At 39.8% G+C, this 16,853-nt stretch overlaps 2 long non-coding RNA genes across 2 annotated transcripts; both read right to left on the reverse strand.

Moving 5' to 3' along the window:
* Positions 1–1,042: 1,042 nt before the first annotated feature.
* Positions 1,043–3,964, reverse strand: LOC104097580 (uncharacterized). The gene is made up of 2 exons (XR_011414452.1): positions 1,849–3,964; positions 1,043–1,775 (listed from the first exon to the last, which is right to left on the reverse strand). It is a non-coding gene; the product is annotated as an uncharacterized lncRNA (long non-coding RNA).
* A 9,915-nt stretch (positions 3,965–13,879) lies between these two features.
* Positions 13,880–15,513, reverse strand: LOC138905839 (uncharacterized). The gene is made up of 2 exons (XR_011413589.1): positions 15,026–15,513; positions 13,880–14,138 (listed from the first exon to the last, which is right to left on the reverse strand). It is a non-coding gene; the product is annotated as an uncharacterized lncRNA (long non-coding RNA).
* Between the last annotated feature and the right edge of the window lie 1,340 nt (positions 15,514–16,853).

Here is a 16,853-nt window from a genome sequence, read left to right on the forward strand (position 1 = left end):
AGTCAGAAACATTTCCGAGGGGCTCAGAGAATTTTCCACCAAAAACGGTATCTCTACCAACTTCCCGGTGACACAAGGTTATGCCACCAGAAAGCAGGGGGACTATCTGTATAGGGTAAAATATGTATATATTTAATAATCACATGCCAAAAAATGACACGTAGAGCCGAAGATAGAAGACAGTCAGGTCCGAAGACAACGATCTCGAAGAGAATGGTATTCATGAAGGTGAATTAAACACCTGCCACCCGGTAGCATTTAATGAAGAAAATTCTATAGCATTAAGTGACCGATCCGTTACAGAGAATATGGCATTCACTGCCTACCATTACACATTCTTCAATGGCCCTCATAATTATCATTTAAGAGGAGCTTGATCCTAGGACCTTGTTCCCTAGGTGCAGCTATAAATAGTGAGCTCCCCAACCATTGTAAAGACACAAATTTTTTGACAAGCATACATTACATTCTATCAAAAGCTCAATAACATTTTACTTTCTTGATTATTCATATTATTATTACTGCCTCCGGAAGATCTGCTCCGGGAATTAAGATTTCTGATGTTTTATCTCAACTCCATTGCTAAGTATTATATTTTTGTCTAATTTGTTAATCAATTTAGAATCAAATCGATTCACTTGTCTATAAACCATGTATAAATTCAACTGTACCATTTTAGCTGCCTTCAAATTACTCAATCTTTCAGTAGATGGAGCCTCGCGATTGGATGCAACAAGAACGACATTATGGACTTCAACCCATTTGGCCCTAGCTTCTTCAAATTGTACCCTTAACGGGGCAATCTCCTGGCTAAAGGTCACTACCCCTTGCTCGCTTTGCTGCAACCGAGCCCCCAATTCAGCAGCCTCAGCAGCTCGTGCTTCTAGTTCCAGAAGGCGGTCAACAATATGATCTTGCTCGGCCAACAATTGATCTGGCTCGAAGGTAAGTTCCTCCTTATCAAGAATCAACCTTTGAAGGCCCTCGGAAGCAAGAAAGTTAGCCTACAAAATAGAATCTCAAAACCTTGCCATAACAATGATAGAAGAAACAATAAAGGCAACTAAGATTATACTGCTGCTGCGTTGTGCATAACATTATTCAACAAACACTCTCCAGAGAGAGTTTGTATTTTATTCCTATCTTTTTCTAAAGCTAGAGGCTTCAAATAATTAGCAGGTTCCACCGGCCGGGACAACAGATGGAATATTGTAGAAATCGAGAGGGTGACACTCCTCCTCTTTTGGGGATCTTCAGAGGGGGCAGCATAATTTTGCCCCAAATTCCCATGAACTGAGGATTGGGTAAGAGGGACATCATCCTCTCGGGCAACTGCGGGCGGTGGAGATGATGTAGTGGAAGATACCAAGGCATCATCCTCGGTTGGTGTAACTAACTCAAAAGATCGAGCATTTTGTTGAGATGATGAAGGTCGTCATATTCTATGTAGAGTATCCCCTCATCACTGGCTTCTCCATCATTGTCGATCACTACGGTGTCTATGGTCAGCTCGGGTGCGGAGATCATCACCACATCATCCGAGGATAGCTCGGGTCTTGCACTTTTTTCTATTTTATGTTTTCCCACGGCCGCAGAGGAGCGTCATCTTTTTTGTTGCTTGTTCTCCGACCGGGGACTCCGAGAAGAAGCACTGGCACCGGATGCAGTACCGACTACATCTATTCGGGAAAAGGCCTCAAGCAATAACCTCGTCGCATCTGAAGGATCAGCAAAAACGTCCTCCTCGGGGATGATAACTGAGCCTTGGGGTAGACCTGAATTCAACAGAAGAGAAGGGTTAATCAATTTTCTTATACGAAAGGTAAAAACAAGTTGAGTTTGACCTACCATGATTTTTGGCCTTCCACCCATATTTAAGGCCAGTTATTTTCACGTGCGGGTCTCGGGCGTAGTGACATCCAATATCTTTTGGACCCATGGTCCAAGCCTTCAACCCTCGGTAGTGTCCACCAAGTTGCTGAATAAGTGAAAGAAGAGGGATCGACAATAGCATGAGGTGATTTTTAACTAGAAGGAAAGACAAAAGGTGAACTTACAAGTACGGTTCCACAATTTCGGAAAGGATGGAGTCGTGGCCAGAATAATATCCTTGGTGGTAACTGCTGTCACACCCCTTTTTTCCACCCCCAAAAAGATATGAATGTTATGCTTTATGGATTGTTGGTTAAAGAGTGTTTCCGATTAAAGTGACAAATTTGAGTACGGATTATTTTATTGTTCAGAGTCGCCACTTGGAATTGATTTTTGGGTGTTCCAAGTCACCTTTTATTTGAATCCCTAGTCAAATGAATGTTTGACTCTATTATTATTAGTCTGCAAAAACAAAGTCCGGGTAAGGAATTCTGTTGACCGGAGAGAAGGTGTAAGGTATTTCTCGAGTTCCATGGTTCTAGCACGGTCGCTTTTATTGACTAAAAATTAGCTTGAATTATTTTTGGATAAAGTGTGTTTTATTTGCCTTAAATTACTATTGTCTAGTACCGCTTAATAATTAATTAAATTTTATTAATTGTGCCAACCTAGGAGCATGTAAGCACACAAGGTCTTTCTTTTTAACACGTGCGTTTAACCAAGGAACGGGTGTGAACACATGGTCGAACATATTTTACTACTAAAGAGTCAAGGAGCGGGATGCACACATGACCATTTTATTAATTAAATGTTGACCAAGGATCGTGTATGAATACATGGTCTCATTTGATACGTGCCTAAAATCGCCTAGCGCTCAACTTAATTATTAGAAGTGATTTAAGTAATTAAATTATTCAAGAGTCAAGGATATGATATTTAAAATTACTTTACTAACATATAACAATTAAATCTTGGGCTAGCTTATGCTTAGTTTAAACTTGGGCCTACTGAAATAACTCTACTTGGCCCATTTGCAATAAGAAAAAAAATAAAAATAAAAATAAAATAAATCAGATCCAAATGGTTTATCTCAATGAATTCTGGCGCCTCCTATTTGGATTTGGGAATGTTGGTCCATTAAGAAATTCTGGACGTCCCTACTACTCATAAGATTCTCTATTGTTAATTAATTTTGGGAAAAACCAAACATCTACTTCCAGTGAAACCTTACAGCAAAGTGAAACTACATGCCAACTAAGAAAACGCAGCATAAAGTCAAATTCTTACGCGACATACCAAGGTACACATGATATCCATAAGAATTGAACTTATTCTATTAGTTAACTTTATTTGCTGACTTACTAAAGGTGGATATTCTTTCCACCAAAACTATTCACCTTGGACAACGATTCCAATTTTGACAAAGGTAAACGGCCAGCTTTTCATACCCACCTTACAAAAAGCATACTAACATAACAAGGACTAAAGCACATGGCTTTGTAGATAGAAAAACATAGCGAAACTCATACCACAACATACTAAACATTCATCCGCTTGTTCTTTTAGATTATGCACTAGATTCAAGTATTTCAAACTAACGACGCGGAACAGGGATAGATAGATCTGCACACTACAAAATAAACTAAAACTATTTAACTACAACAAAGAAACTGGTTAGAAATATGCAGGTTTTAGCACTCAAACATTCAGCGAATCCTTTTGAGAAAATTGCTCGAAACTATCAAGAAAAGAAACCTGCATTACAAAGGTTTATAAGGATACCTGGATAGCAGAAAGTAAAAGTGTTAGAAATGACTGAAATAACAGAAACCAGCATCAACAAACAGCAACAACCAGCAGCTCTTAAACCAAAGAAAATGAACCAGAGATGAACAACGAAGTAATTGAAACCCGCAATTAGTCACTCTAGAAATTTTTACAAGATCCCTCTACTTTCTTAAAGGTTTTGCACTTAAGAATCGACTCACAAAGCTCATGAGTTTTAGCTTTCTTTTCAGCTTACTATAGATGTTAAATTGATCTTTTTTCTCTCAAGTTTAGTGTTCTCTTTTCAGTGAGTAAGGATGTGTATTCTAAGTGTAAGAGAGTGTGCTTTGTAGGAGAAAAGCAGCCTTTTAAATAGGCAAATAAAGTCAGATTTTTTGGACAGATTTTGGTTCACCAAAAGTCTGTTCAAAAGACCGACTTTGTGTACTAAACACTGTTCAAAATCTGTCCAAAAGGTGAAAGGACAGCCTGAAAATCTGCAATGTCAGAAGCAAGGAGAAAAAATATCATTTCAGCCACCCTACTAGTAAAAAGTAGGCTACTATTACCGTATTTTATGATAAAATAACCTAAATTTCAGATTTTAACCATCAGCACCAAATTACTTGCTCAACACAAATCAAACTTAAACAACTATGGACTGTCAAAACATAAACAACTTTCATTGTAACTAATACTCAAACTAACTAGGCTAAATCAATTTGATTTGTGCAAACTAAACATAGAACAAACAACTGAATTCATAAGCTAATGCTCAAAACAGGAATTAGCCAAGCATTATTAACATACGACGACGTTCAACAACTAAACAATCAACTAACTAAGTGAACGATTTAATTAATACACTAAAGATCACGTTTAATCAATAACAATCTAACAAACAACTAAACTAAATAGAGGTAACTAATTAAATAAACCTAACTTAAAACTCTAATTATCAGTAGTCGATCACAATAAACGAATCAAAACAGAACCTAAAATCAGAACATAGAAACTGGACAACAAAGAAAGAAAGAAAGAAAAGAAGAGAAAAAAAAAGGTTAGGGGCTATACCAAATGATCCAAAACGGTTGCCCTCAAACTCAAAGACGACGCGAACCGCGATAAATCAACTCCCAAAGTTCTGTTTTCTCAATGGATTTTGCTGGAAAAAAGAAATTTCGGCATACCGAAATTGATTCCAAGTCCAGCCAAGCGGAAAACGGAGTTGTGGGGTCGTGTGGGTGGTGAGGCAGTGGTGGTGGACGACACCGGGGTGGTCGTGCGGTGTGACGCGGCAGTGGGGGTGGCTAACCAGTGTTCGGTCATTTTTCGGAGAGGTTTGAAGGTTTTGGGGCGTGGAATAGAGAAGAGGAGAGTGAGAGGAGGCCGGTGGTATAAAATTTTCGGAGTATGGTGGTGGTGAGCGGCGGCTAGGGTTTCGGTTAGGCTTAGATTTACGGAGATTGAGATGGGTTATGGGGATTTGGGGTTCGGATTCATGGAGAGGAGGTTGAGTAGAAGAAGTGGTGAAATTTTGGGGTGGTTTGGAGGTGCGCCGCCACCGTGAGGTGATTTTCGCCTGGCGGATATGGGTGGTGGTGCAGAGAGAGGGTGAGAGAGGGAAGAGAGGGAGAAGAAAGAAGAAAATAGAGTAAATGGGGGCCAATTTTTTAGGTTTTGTGGCTTTAAATACCTAGGGTGGGGAGTAATCTTGGACCGTCGGATCAAGTTAAGATGAGTGACTGAGATTCAATCTCACCACTTAACCAAAACGATGTCGTTTTGACGTATTCCAGGCACCCCATCTGGACCGGGTCTTGGAGCTACTGGGCCTGTGATTTTGGTCCATTTTGGACCAATTTTGGCTTTAAAATAATAAAACCCAATCCCTTAACCCCCTTATCAAATTATTTAACATAATCTAACTCAAAAATCCTACAAATACACATATAATAATCCTAAAAATTATAATGTAAAAGTAAAAGACAAGATTAAAAATTAGGCATTTACAACTGTAACAAACCTTTCCATCTACCCACGATCGTTGTCATCATCCATGCTGGTTAGCAGAGCATCGTGGCCACGTTTGCTGAAATTTAACATTACCCCGTGGAAAATATTTAGGGAATAAAGGTTCATTAATCGATCCATGGTTATCTCCTCTCATGTCTCATGGCATAGACGCTGAAGACAAGCAATTGTCCTCCACCCACTTCTCCTGGGGGTGTAGATGCTTCTCTTCCTCTGTGTTTCAGAGATGTAGCAACTTAGTTTTTGTTTTCCTTGCTTTCTCATATCTTTGTACTTATGTTGTTTGGCACATTTATTGTCAATATAAGCATCTTTTCATTCAAGTATCATGCAAGGTTTCCTCTTTGCGTACTTTCTGTTTAAGTATTGCGCAAGTTTTCCTTTTTGCGTTCTTTTTGTTTAAGTATTCTCGCAGGTTTTCAACATCGAGATATGTGAGGCTTCGGGTGTATTTGTCCCCAGTAGTAATTGGATTCTGGGCACAAGTTGTTCCGAAATCAACCCTTTAACGTGAGGGTTTCATAGGAGAGGGCCCTCTTATGTTTATGGTTCTCTTGAAGAGGACGTCTCCTGTTCATTGCGGCTCTAGCATTTGAAGTATTTATTTAAATTTTAAATGATAAAATTAATTCATTATTCAGATAAGAAATAAGATAGAAATAAAAGGACTTTACTTTATTTCTTCCATTTTCAAAAGTACATAAGCATTCGTTGTACTAAAAAGAAATTGTCATTTCTTGTGGCTAACTTGTACAACTTATTTTTACAGGGTTGGTCGCACAATCCCTTGTCCAGATGATACCATTGTGTTTCCGGGTTTCGTATTTCGGTCGATATGTCAGTCATTGTTTTCGTATCCTCATATCATTTTTCCCTTCCCCCCTCCCCCCCCCCCCCCCCCATGTTCAAATGCGAAGAATGCAAATTTGAACACTAGAAGTTTTGCACCTTTGTGGATTCCAGTAGTGAATTGCTAGATAATTTTCAGTTTGATAGCAAACTTCACTTCCCCTTAGGAATTTATCCTATCGAGCCAAAGATTATCTAACAACCCTCAGTGGCTTGCATTTGTGAATGGTCAGGTAATATTTGCTCGACAGCAAAATTTACTTCCCGGTAGGAACTTTGCTATCGAGCAAAAAACTATCTAACAGCTCCGTAATGGCTCTTTTCTTGCCTGCCTTGTCATTTAAAAGTCTTATTTCTCCTACTGAATCCTCTTCGTAGTATGCTTTCCATTGCTTCCTCGTTAAAAACCTTGCCAGAAAAACTCAATTGGGACAAAAACTGGACGAAGAGAAAATGAGTGCAGCACATACTTTTAGTATAGGCGAGGCTCATTAGCAATAGTATCTCTTGAGATGTGCCACATTCCAGTTGCTCGACAACTTCTCTCCGTCTTGAATTTCCAACTCGTATGACACTTTTCCCGGGTGACAACTGAAACCCGGTAGGGGACTTCCCATGTTGGACCTAGTTTCCTCGCATTGAGCTCCTGGTTGTTCTGAATCACTTTCCTTAATACCAAGTCTCCTACTTTGAAATAACGGTGATTGGCCCTTCGATTGTAATATATTTCCATTCTCTGTTTTTGGGCTGCCATCCTTATATGCGCCAAGTCCCTACGTTCATCGAGCAACTCCAATTTGACCAGCATTGCTTCATTGTTTGTTTCTTCGTCCACCCAAAAATATCTCAAGGTAGGTTCCCCTACTTCCACCAGGATCAAGGCTTCTGCTCCGTACACAAGAGAGAAAGAAGTTTCCCCCAAGATTGACTCGGCCGTTGTCCCGTACGCCCATAGTACTCCTGGCAGCTCTTCGGGCCATTTACCTTTAGCTACTCCCAATATCTTTTTGAGATTTGTATAATCGCCTTGTTTGTTGATTATGCTTGACCTTTTGTGCTTAGATGATAGGGTGATGATGTAATCCTTTTGATTTTTAAATCTTCAAGGAATTTTGTGACCTTTGTGCCTATAAATTATGGCCCGTTGTCGCAGGCTATCTCCTTTGGTATCCCAATTCTACAAATTATATTCTCCCACAAGAAATCTACCACTTCACGTTCGCCGATATTCTGATAAGTACCTACTTCAACCCACATAGAAAAATAGTCAATTAAAATTAAAAGAAATCTTACCTTACCAAGGGCCGAAGGCAGTGGTCCGACTATATCCATCCCATACTTATATAGTGGCTGTGTCGGTTGATTTACCAACGGTGCGTAGCGCTGACATTTATCATATTTTTGAACATAAGCCTTGGCGTCTTGTTCTATCCGGGGCCAGTAGTATCCTGTCCTAATCAAATTTAACACTAAGGAATCCACGCCTGAGTGATTTCCGCAAATCCCTTCTGCGCCAACGGGCCTTGAAAAAATCTTCTGTAAAATTGACCTCTCTTGAAGCTGTATCGAGCTGCTTTAGTGCAAAGCGCCCGAGATGCCTTAGGATCGTCAGGCTATTTTTCGTGCTCAAGATAGTCAATGATCTCATTTCTCCAGTCCCAGACCAAATTGGTCGTGTTTAACTCGTAATAGCTATACGCGTCCAATACCGAATGCATAAGTTGTACGACCGTGCCGGAGTTCGATCCCTTCATTTTCATGGACGATCCAAGATTGGCTAGTGCATCTGCTTCAGCATTCTCTTCCCTCGGGATGTGCATAATTGACCATTCCTTGAACCGAGCGAGCAGATCCTGGACTTTCATTACGTATTGTTTCATGCGTTCCTCTTTGGCTTTGAAGATCCCGTAGACCTGATTTAATACCAATTGGGAGTTGCATTTGATTTCTATGACCTCAGAGTCCAATCCCTGTGCCAGATCGAGCCTTGCAATCAAAGCTTCATGCTATGCTTCATTGTTAGTCAGAGCAACAGTTCTTATGGCCTGCCTTAGGGTTTCTCCCGAGTGCGTGGTTAGCACTATGCCGAGCCCGGACTTTTTCACATTGGAAGCTTCATCCATGAACAAGGTACAAACTCCTGATATTGATTCTAACACCATTACTGCTTCTTTGGTAGCCAAAGGTAACCATCCTAGACTGAAATCGGCCATGAAGTCAGCCAACACTTGTGAATTAATCGCAGTCCTAGGTTTATATTCTATGTCAAATTCATTTATTTCGACTGCCCACTTGTCCAGCTTACCTGAGAATTCAGGTTTATAAAGAATATTCTGCAGGGAAAAGTGGTCACCACAGCTATCGGGTGACATTGAAAATAAGGCCTAATTTTCGAGCAGCGACTACGAGGGCTAAGGCCAATTTTTCTAGATGTGGGTAGCGAGTTTCTGCTCCTGTCAAAATTTTGCTTACATAATAGATAGGAGATTGCGTACCTTCGTTCTCACAGGCTAAAACGACACTTACCGCTACCTCCGAGACCGCTAAGTAGATCACCAGTTCTTCGCCTTCCTCCGATTTTGACAGTAATGGAGGACTTGACAAATACCTTTTCAAATCCTTCAGAGCCTGTTGACATTCCGGAGTCCATTCTAAGTTATTCTTCTTTTTGAGGAGTGCAAAGAAATGATGGCATTTTTTTCGAACACCGGGAAATGAATCTGCTCAGAGCGGCCAGTCTCCTTGTCAGCCTTTGAACCTCTTTTACGCTTGATAGCTAGTGCGAGATATCTTCGGTGGCTTTAATTTTGTCGGGGTTAACCTAGATCCCCCTTTGCGACACAAGAAATCTCAGGAACTTACCGGAGTTGACCCTGAATGCACATTTCTCGAGGTTAAGCTTCATGTTATGTTTCCTTAAGATGTCAAAGGTTTCTTGCAGATGTATAAGATGATCAGTTGAGTTCAAGGACTTAACAAGCATATCATCTATGTAAACCTCCATAGTTTTCCCTATTTTTTCTCAAATATTTTATTTACGAGCCGTTGATAAGTGGATCCGGCGTTCGTTAGCCCGAAGGACATCACATTATAACAATATGTGCCGAAATTCGTTATGAACGAAGTTTTTTCCTGATCCTCTGGGTTAATCTTGATTTGGTTGTACCCAGATCAAGCATCGAGGAAACTCACAAACTCGTGCCCGACCGTCGCATCAATCATTTGATCAATATTTGGCAATGGCAATGAGTCTTTTGGGCACGCCTTATTTAAATCTTTATTGTCTACACACATGCGAAATTTATTATTCTTCTTTGGAACTACTACGACATTAGCTAGCCAGTCAAGATACTTTACCTCTCAGATTAAATCGATATCAATCAAGTGATTTAACTTTTCTTTTACCGGAGGGGTGTTGGATCAAGGCTTAATTTGTGCACGGCCAATTCTGAGCTCGGGGTTTAGTCCTGTCCCCAAGTGGAACTTCCTCTCTAAGAACTTTTCGAACAACGCGACTTGTTCAAGTTCTTCCGCTGTGGATTTTGTTGCATCCGTTTCTTCTGGTACCTAGAAATATCTTGGTAACCGATGACTCCTCCCCCTGGTTGACTTCGCTCGGCTCGGGAGCAGGCGTCAGTTCTTGTAATTGCTGTGTTGTATGCTCCTTCCCTTTGCTATCGGAAACTGATGCATTCATCTCCCTTACTGCCGGTTGGTCACCTCTTATTTGGTTAATTCCCTCGGGAGTTGGGAAATTCAGGAGTTGATGTTATGTTGATGGCAAAACTTTCATTTCGTGCAACCACGGCCTCCCCAGGATAATATAATAGCACATATCGCCATCCACCACCTCAAAATGGGTCGTCTTCATCACCCCCTCGGCATTTGTGGGCAGCATGATCTCTCCTCAGGTTGTTACGCTCGCTAGGTTGAACCCAACGAGGAGTTTTGTGGCCGGAATGATACTTCCGATTATCTTGGCTTGCTCCAACACAATAATATTGGCCGAGCTTCCTAGGTCCACCAAAACACGTTTGATTTTAAAATCTAGACATTTAAAGAGATTACCAATGCATTGTTGTGTGGCAGTAGCAGTCCATCTACATCTTCCTCCATGATAGTAATGTCGTCCTCAGCAACTTCCCGGAGTTTGTTACTTTGGGTCACTGACACCTTTGTCTTTTTTGCCGCCGAAAATATCACACCATTTATCTCGTTCCCCCCTGAAAATCATGTTGATCGTCAAGCGTAGGGGATATTATCCTGCTTTCGAAGGTTCTATATTATCACGATTGTGCCTGTAGTTGTTTTTAGCCCGGTCGCTTAAAACTTCTCTGAGATGCCGGTTTTTAGAAATATCGCCACCTCCTCGCACAGATACCGACAGTCCCATGTTCGGTGACCGTTGATCCCATGGTATTTATACCACAAATTAGGATCCCTTTGGTTGGGATCGGATCTCATTGGTTTTGAAAACCGTGCTTCTTTAATGTTCCTCATAGCTGACACCAGCTCCACTATGCTGACGTTGAAGTTATATTCGAAAAGCCTGGGGTAGGAAGAATCTCAAGAACCCGATGTCTCATTGTCCTGCAATGACCTGTTATTCCGGCTGCGATCAGTTCTCGTGTCGGTAGCGAATCTATCCGCTGACCGGAAACCTCTGTCACGTCCTTCGGCTCATTCATAAGGCAAAAACCAACCCCTTGAAGTCTGTCAATTTGTGTCGAAATCATCCTTCAATTTCTCCTTATTCTTTTCCCGGTCTCGGCCTTTGGTTGACACCGGAAAGCCGAGCTGATTATCTTCAAATCTTATCTTTTAATAGTACTGGTATTGAACATCCTCCCATGTTGTTGCCTGGAACTCGAGCAGACTTTCTTTCAATTTTCGAGAAGCATCGGAACTTCTCGGACTTTAGTATAGGCTTCTGCTGCCCATTCATCTCGTACGGTCGGGAGCAACATCCTTTCTTTCTGGAATCTAGTCACGAACTCCCACAGCAACTCGAATTCTCCTTGTGCAACCCTGAATATGTCGGCCTTTCCGGCCTGTACCTTTTTGGCCCCGGCATAGTCCTTAATGAAAAACTCTACAAGCATGGGTCCATAATGAAAGAATCTGCGAGCATCTTAAGGGAATCTATGGAGTGCTCGAGAAAGAGCGAATACCATGTCAGGGCCCCCTTTGTGAGGATCTCCTCGAATTTCTTCAACAAGACTGACTGAATTTCATGCGGGGCTAGATCGTTTCCCTTCACCACCATTGCGTAGGTGGTGATGCGCTCATGATCATCTGAAGTCCTATCATACTTCGGCACATCTGGCATTTTGAACCGCTTCGGGATCAATTCTGGTGCCGCGCTTGGTTTGAACGACAATTGGGTGTACTTCTTTGAGTCATGTCCTTTAAACACTGGTGGTGCGCCCGGAATCTGATCTATTCGAGAATTTATTTCCCTCATAAACTACATGAGTTTGATTTTAAAATGATCATTCTTGTTGTTGTTACCGGACCCGCTACCATTTCCCCTGGCTCTGTCAAAGCCGACTTCGCCCCTCGGGGTGTTATTATCGACCTTATGCATTGTTTGATTTGCGGGAGCACCGATAGGAACTGGGCCTTGTCCAATCTCATTGTTGGAAGCACTCGACAGTACCTGCCTTAACTCCATCATGACTTGATCCTGCAGTGAGAGATGGCCCATAATGGCCTTTTCTTGTTCCCTCAGAATCCTTACTGTTTCAATGACGTGCTCGTCTTCAGCATCATCAGGATTTTCCTCTTGAACATGTCGTGGATATTTCCCGCCATGAATCGGCATGGCCTCATCCCCCTCGTTGCGGGTATCACTGATGGAATCTTCGTGCTGAGGCTGATTTCCTTAGGCCTCAACGTTGTGTGCGATGTTGACATCGTTATCTGCCACTTTTAATGATATTTGCTAAGAACAAATAATAAAACAAGTTAGTAATAGAAACAGGGATCAATTCAATTACACAATTTTCTAAGCCTCACGGTGGGCGCCAAACTGTTTACCCGTAAAATGGTACAGTTGAATTTATACGTGGTTTATAGACAAGTGAATCAATTTCATCCTAAAATGATAAATATATTAGACAAAAATATAAGACTTAGCCTTGAAGTTGAGATAAAATAGCAGAAATCTTGATTCCCGGAGCAGAGAGCTTCCGGAGGCAGTAATAACAATATGAATAAGCGAGAAAGTAAAATGTTATTGAACTTTTAATAGAATGTAATGTATACTTGTTAGAAAATACGTCTCTTTACAATGGTTGGAGAGCTCACTATTTATTGTTGCACCTAGGGAATAAGGTCCTAGGATCAAGTCCCTCTTAAATGACAATTATGAGGGTCATTGAAGAATGTGTAATGGTAGGCAGTGAATGTCATATTCTCTGAAATAGATCGTGCACTTAATGCTATAGAATATTCTTCATTAAATGCTATCAGGTGGCAGGTGTTTAATTCGCCTTTATGAATACCATTCTCTTCGAGATTGTTGTCTTCGGACCCGACTGTCTTATTAGAAAAATTTCACGATTGTATTCATGAATACAGTAGCGCGAATACAGCGAATACAGTCCGATAGCAATAAAGTTTTGTATAATTGATTTAGTTGAGTTAAATTAGGAGCGATACACACTAATTGATCATCTTTCCATTATTAAACAGTTGGACTCCCTACTTATTAGGTGAAGTTCGTGACTGTATTCATGAATACAGTAGCGCGAATACATCGAATACAGTCAGGTGGCAACAAAATATTAGCTATAGAAAGTAAATATGTAAATGGTAGTTATAAGAAGTTAATAGCCACTAAACTATAGTGGTTTCTGAAAATTTCTCTTAAAATAAAACATTTTTGCCAGGTCGCTATGTAAACAAAAAAAGACGAGTTAAATTTATATACACCAACAATTTAAAGAACTTTTACATTATAAGATACATGTTGCAGCAAGAAATTTATTTTATTTTAAGATTAGGAATCTCATCTTTTAAGGATGCTCCAAGATTACAATTTTCACCTTTTAATGAAGTCTACGGTAAGAATTTAACTTATATACATGACAGGCATATTTTTTTATATTGTCAGGTCATTCAAAGAATTTTACAGGTAAAAAGTGATCATTTCTTTTTAAATAAACCAGATAACCTGCCACAACAATTAAAGTTAATATGATAGTGTAAAAATTCCATATACCATCGATGTCACGGCCCGAAATTCCCACCTTCAGGATCGTGATGGATCCTAATATTTCACTTGCTAGGCAAGCCAATGTTAAAATAATCTTAATCATTTTTAAGCAAATTAAATTAAATAGAAGTCAATTACTGAAATAAAATGCGGAAGACCATAAATACCGAATTATCAAAATACATCCCCGAATCTGGTGTCAAAAGTGCACGAGCTACTAGAAAAATACAATTAAAGGTCTGAATAAAATTTAAGATGTTTGAAAGATAATACACAACTAAGATAAGATAGAAGGGGATTTCAGAACTGCGAACGATGTGCAGTTATACCTCAAGTCTCCTCTGAATAGCTGAATCCGAGCACGTCTATCGTACGCCGCTGGGACCAACTCCAAAATCTGTACAAGAAGTGCAGAGTATAGTATGAGTACAACCGATCCCATGTACTCCATAAGTGTCGAGCCTAATCTCGACGAAGTAGTGACGAGGCTATGACAGGACACGTACGTAAATAACTTGTACAAGTATATACAAATACGAAAAAACAATAATACAATAAATAACAATTTATAAATTTGGGAGGGAACATGCGAAGGGGAGTGATATAGAAATTTTAGCAGGAGAAGTGTCACATAGCAGCCAATTAATTCATCAACAATAAAATGAGCAATTGATAATATAAAAATAGCACGGAACCACCCTTCGTGCTTTTAGTCTCATTCCTCCCATAAGCTGATAAATAAATAATAATAATTGGCACGGAATCATCCTTCGTGCTTTAACTCTCTTTTGGCACGCTTTTACACTCTCTGAAATTGACACGGCATCACCCTTCGTGCTTTTACACTCTCTGAAATTGACACGGCATCACCCTTCGTGCTTTTACACTCACAAATGGCACGGTAATACCTTCATTCTTTTACACTCTTCCTTACCATGAAAATAAAAATATAAATTCGGAAGAGTATTTAAATGCGGGGATATACACTTATCAATCAACTTAATACCAGAATACCGACTTCACCTTCCAAAATATTCAACAATAATTAAATAAATAATAATTTTATGAATAATGATCAAATAATCAATAATAAACTTTAACAGGAATATCTTAATTAAATAGGTAATTATTCTCGATAAACAAATTCCACCCGCATGCTTTGACTCAACCACAACGCATAAATACTCGTCACCTCACATATATATTGTACCCGCATATTACATCACATAGCAAATATACAAATAAATCATACTCTCTCAAGTCAGGGTTAACCACGATACTTACCTCGCTTTGTAACAAAATTCAAGATTCCAATAAACATTTGCCTCACGAATTCGTGTCCGAAATCCACAAATCTGAATATAAGAGTTTTTTGATTACTTCTGCTCGGAAGCTATTACAAGCAAATCTGGCGCCGGAATTCGAATGTCCAGTAGCAAACAAGCAAGACAACAATAAAAATGGATTTGGAACCACGAACTTGAACCTCATGAGCACTCAACGGACCTCAACTAATCTCCATGTTTTCGTAACCCAAAAATCAGAGAGGAAACTTGAAAATATTTGTGTATTTTCAAATTTGGAATCAAATTGAAACTAAGAAGAATTGAAATCTTTTTTTTTATTTTATCTATGAATGAACAAGAACCCAAAATCAGAAAAGAAAAATTTCCATATATATGAAGAAAACAAAAACCAATACTGTAGTTCTTTGTCCCTATGTTTATCCGAAAATGCTCCCAATTTTCTGCCCAAAAGTTCCCTTTTTTCTATTGTCCCCCACTCCCTCTCTCTCTTCCCAAAAATCCTCTCCTCCCCTCAAAGTCTTGTCCCCACTCCCTCTCTCTCTTTCTTTCTTTTTATGTATGAGTGAATCTATATTTCCGCCTAGGTGATTATCTTGGAGAAGATGCCAGAAAAATCTAAAACATGTGGACCCCAAATTTATGGTGAGTGGAGAGTAAAAATCTGTTTTGAGAGGAATTTATGCGCACATGTATTGTGGAAAAATAAGAGAATCAGTGCATGTGTCCCCGCACTTTCAAAAGTTCCAGAACATCATCAAAGTGCCGAAACACATTAAATGAATCTAGAATGACTTAAAATTTGGCACACAAGTCATAAATAATATAACGGATCTATTCCAATTTTTGGAATCTCAATCCAAGTCCGATATCAATAAATTCAACTCCGCGGTCAAACTTTGAAAACCTTTAGCCTTAAGATTTCTAGTTTCCATTAAATGGCTATAACTTGAGCAAAGGACTTTCGAATTCGATTTCGGGCATACACCCAAGTCTCAAATCACGATACGGATCTACCGAAACCGTCAAAATACTGATCCGGATCCGTTTGCTTCAAATGTTGATCGAAGTCAACTCAATTGAGTTTTAAAGCTTTATTACACATTTTAATCAATTTTCATATAAAAACTTTCCGAAAAATTATACGGACTGTGCATACAAGTCGAGGAATGATGAATAGTGCTTTTTGAGGTCACTGAACACTGAAATGAATTTTTAAATTAAATATGACATTCAGGGTCATCACATTCTCCACTTCTAAAATAAATATTCGTCCTCGAACGGAATTAGAAAAGTACCTGAGCTGGTGAAAAGGTGTGGATATTTACTCCGCATGTCCAACTCGTATTCCCAAGTAGTTGCCTCAATCAAATGACCTCTCCATTGCACCCGAACTGAAGGATAACTCTAATATCTCAAATGTCAGACTTGCCGGTCTAGAATAGCTACTGGCTCCTCTTCATAAGTCAAATCTTTGTCCAATTGGACTGAGCTGAAGTCTAATACATGGGACGGATTACCATGATATTTTCGGAGCATAGACACATGAAACACCGGATGAACTTTTGATAAACTAGGTGGTAATGCAAGCGTGTAGGCTACTTCGTCCACCCTTTTAAGAATTTCGAATGGTCCTATATACCTAGAGCTCAACTTGCCCTTCTTTCCGAACCTCATTACACCTTTCATAGGTGAAACCCGGAGCAATACTCTTTCTCCAACCATGAATGCAATATCACGAACTTTACGGTCGGCATAACTCTTTTGCCTAGATTGGGCTGTGCGAAGTCGATCCTGAATAATTTTGA

Source organism: Nicotiana tomentosiformis, chromosome 2 (assembly GCF_000390325.3).
Source record: "Nicotiana tomentosiformis chromosome 2, ASM39032v3, whole genome shotgun sequence".
Classification (NCBI taxonomy): Eukaryota; Viridiplantae; Streptophyta; class Magnoliopsida; order Solanales; family Solanaceae; genus Nicotiana; species Nicotiana tomentosiformis.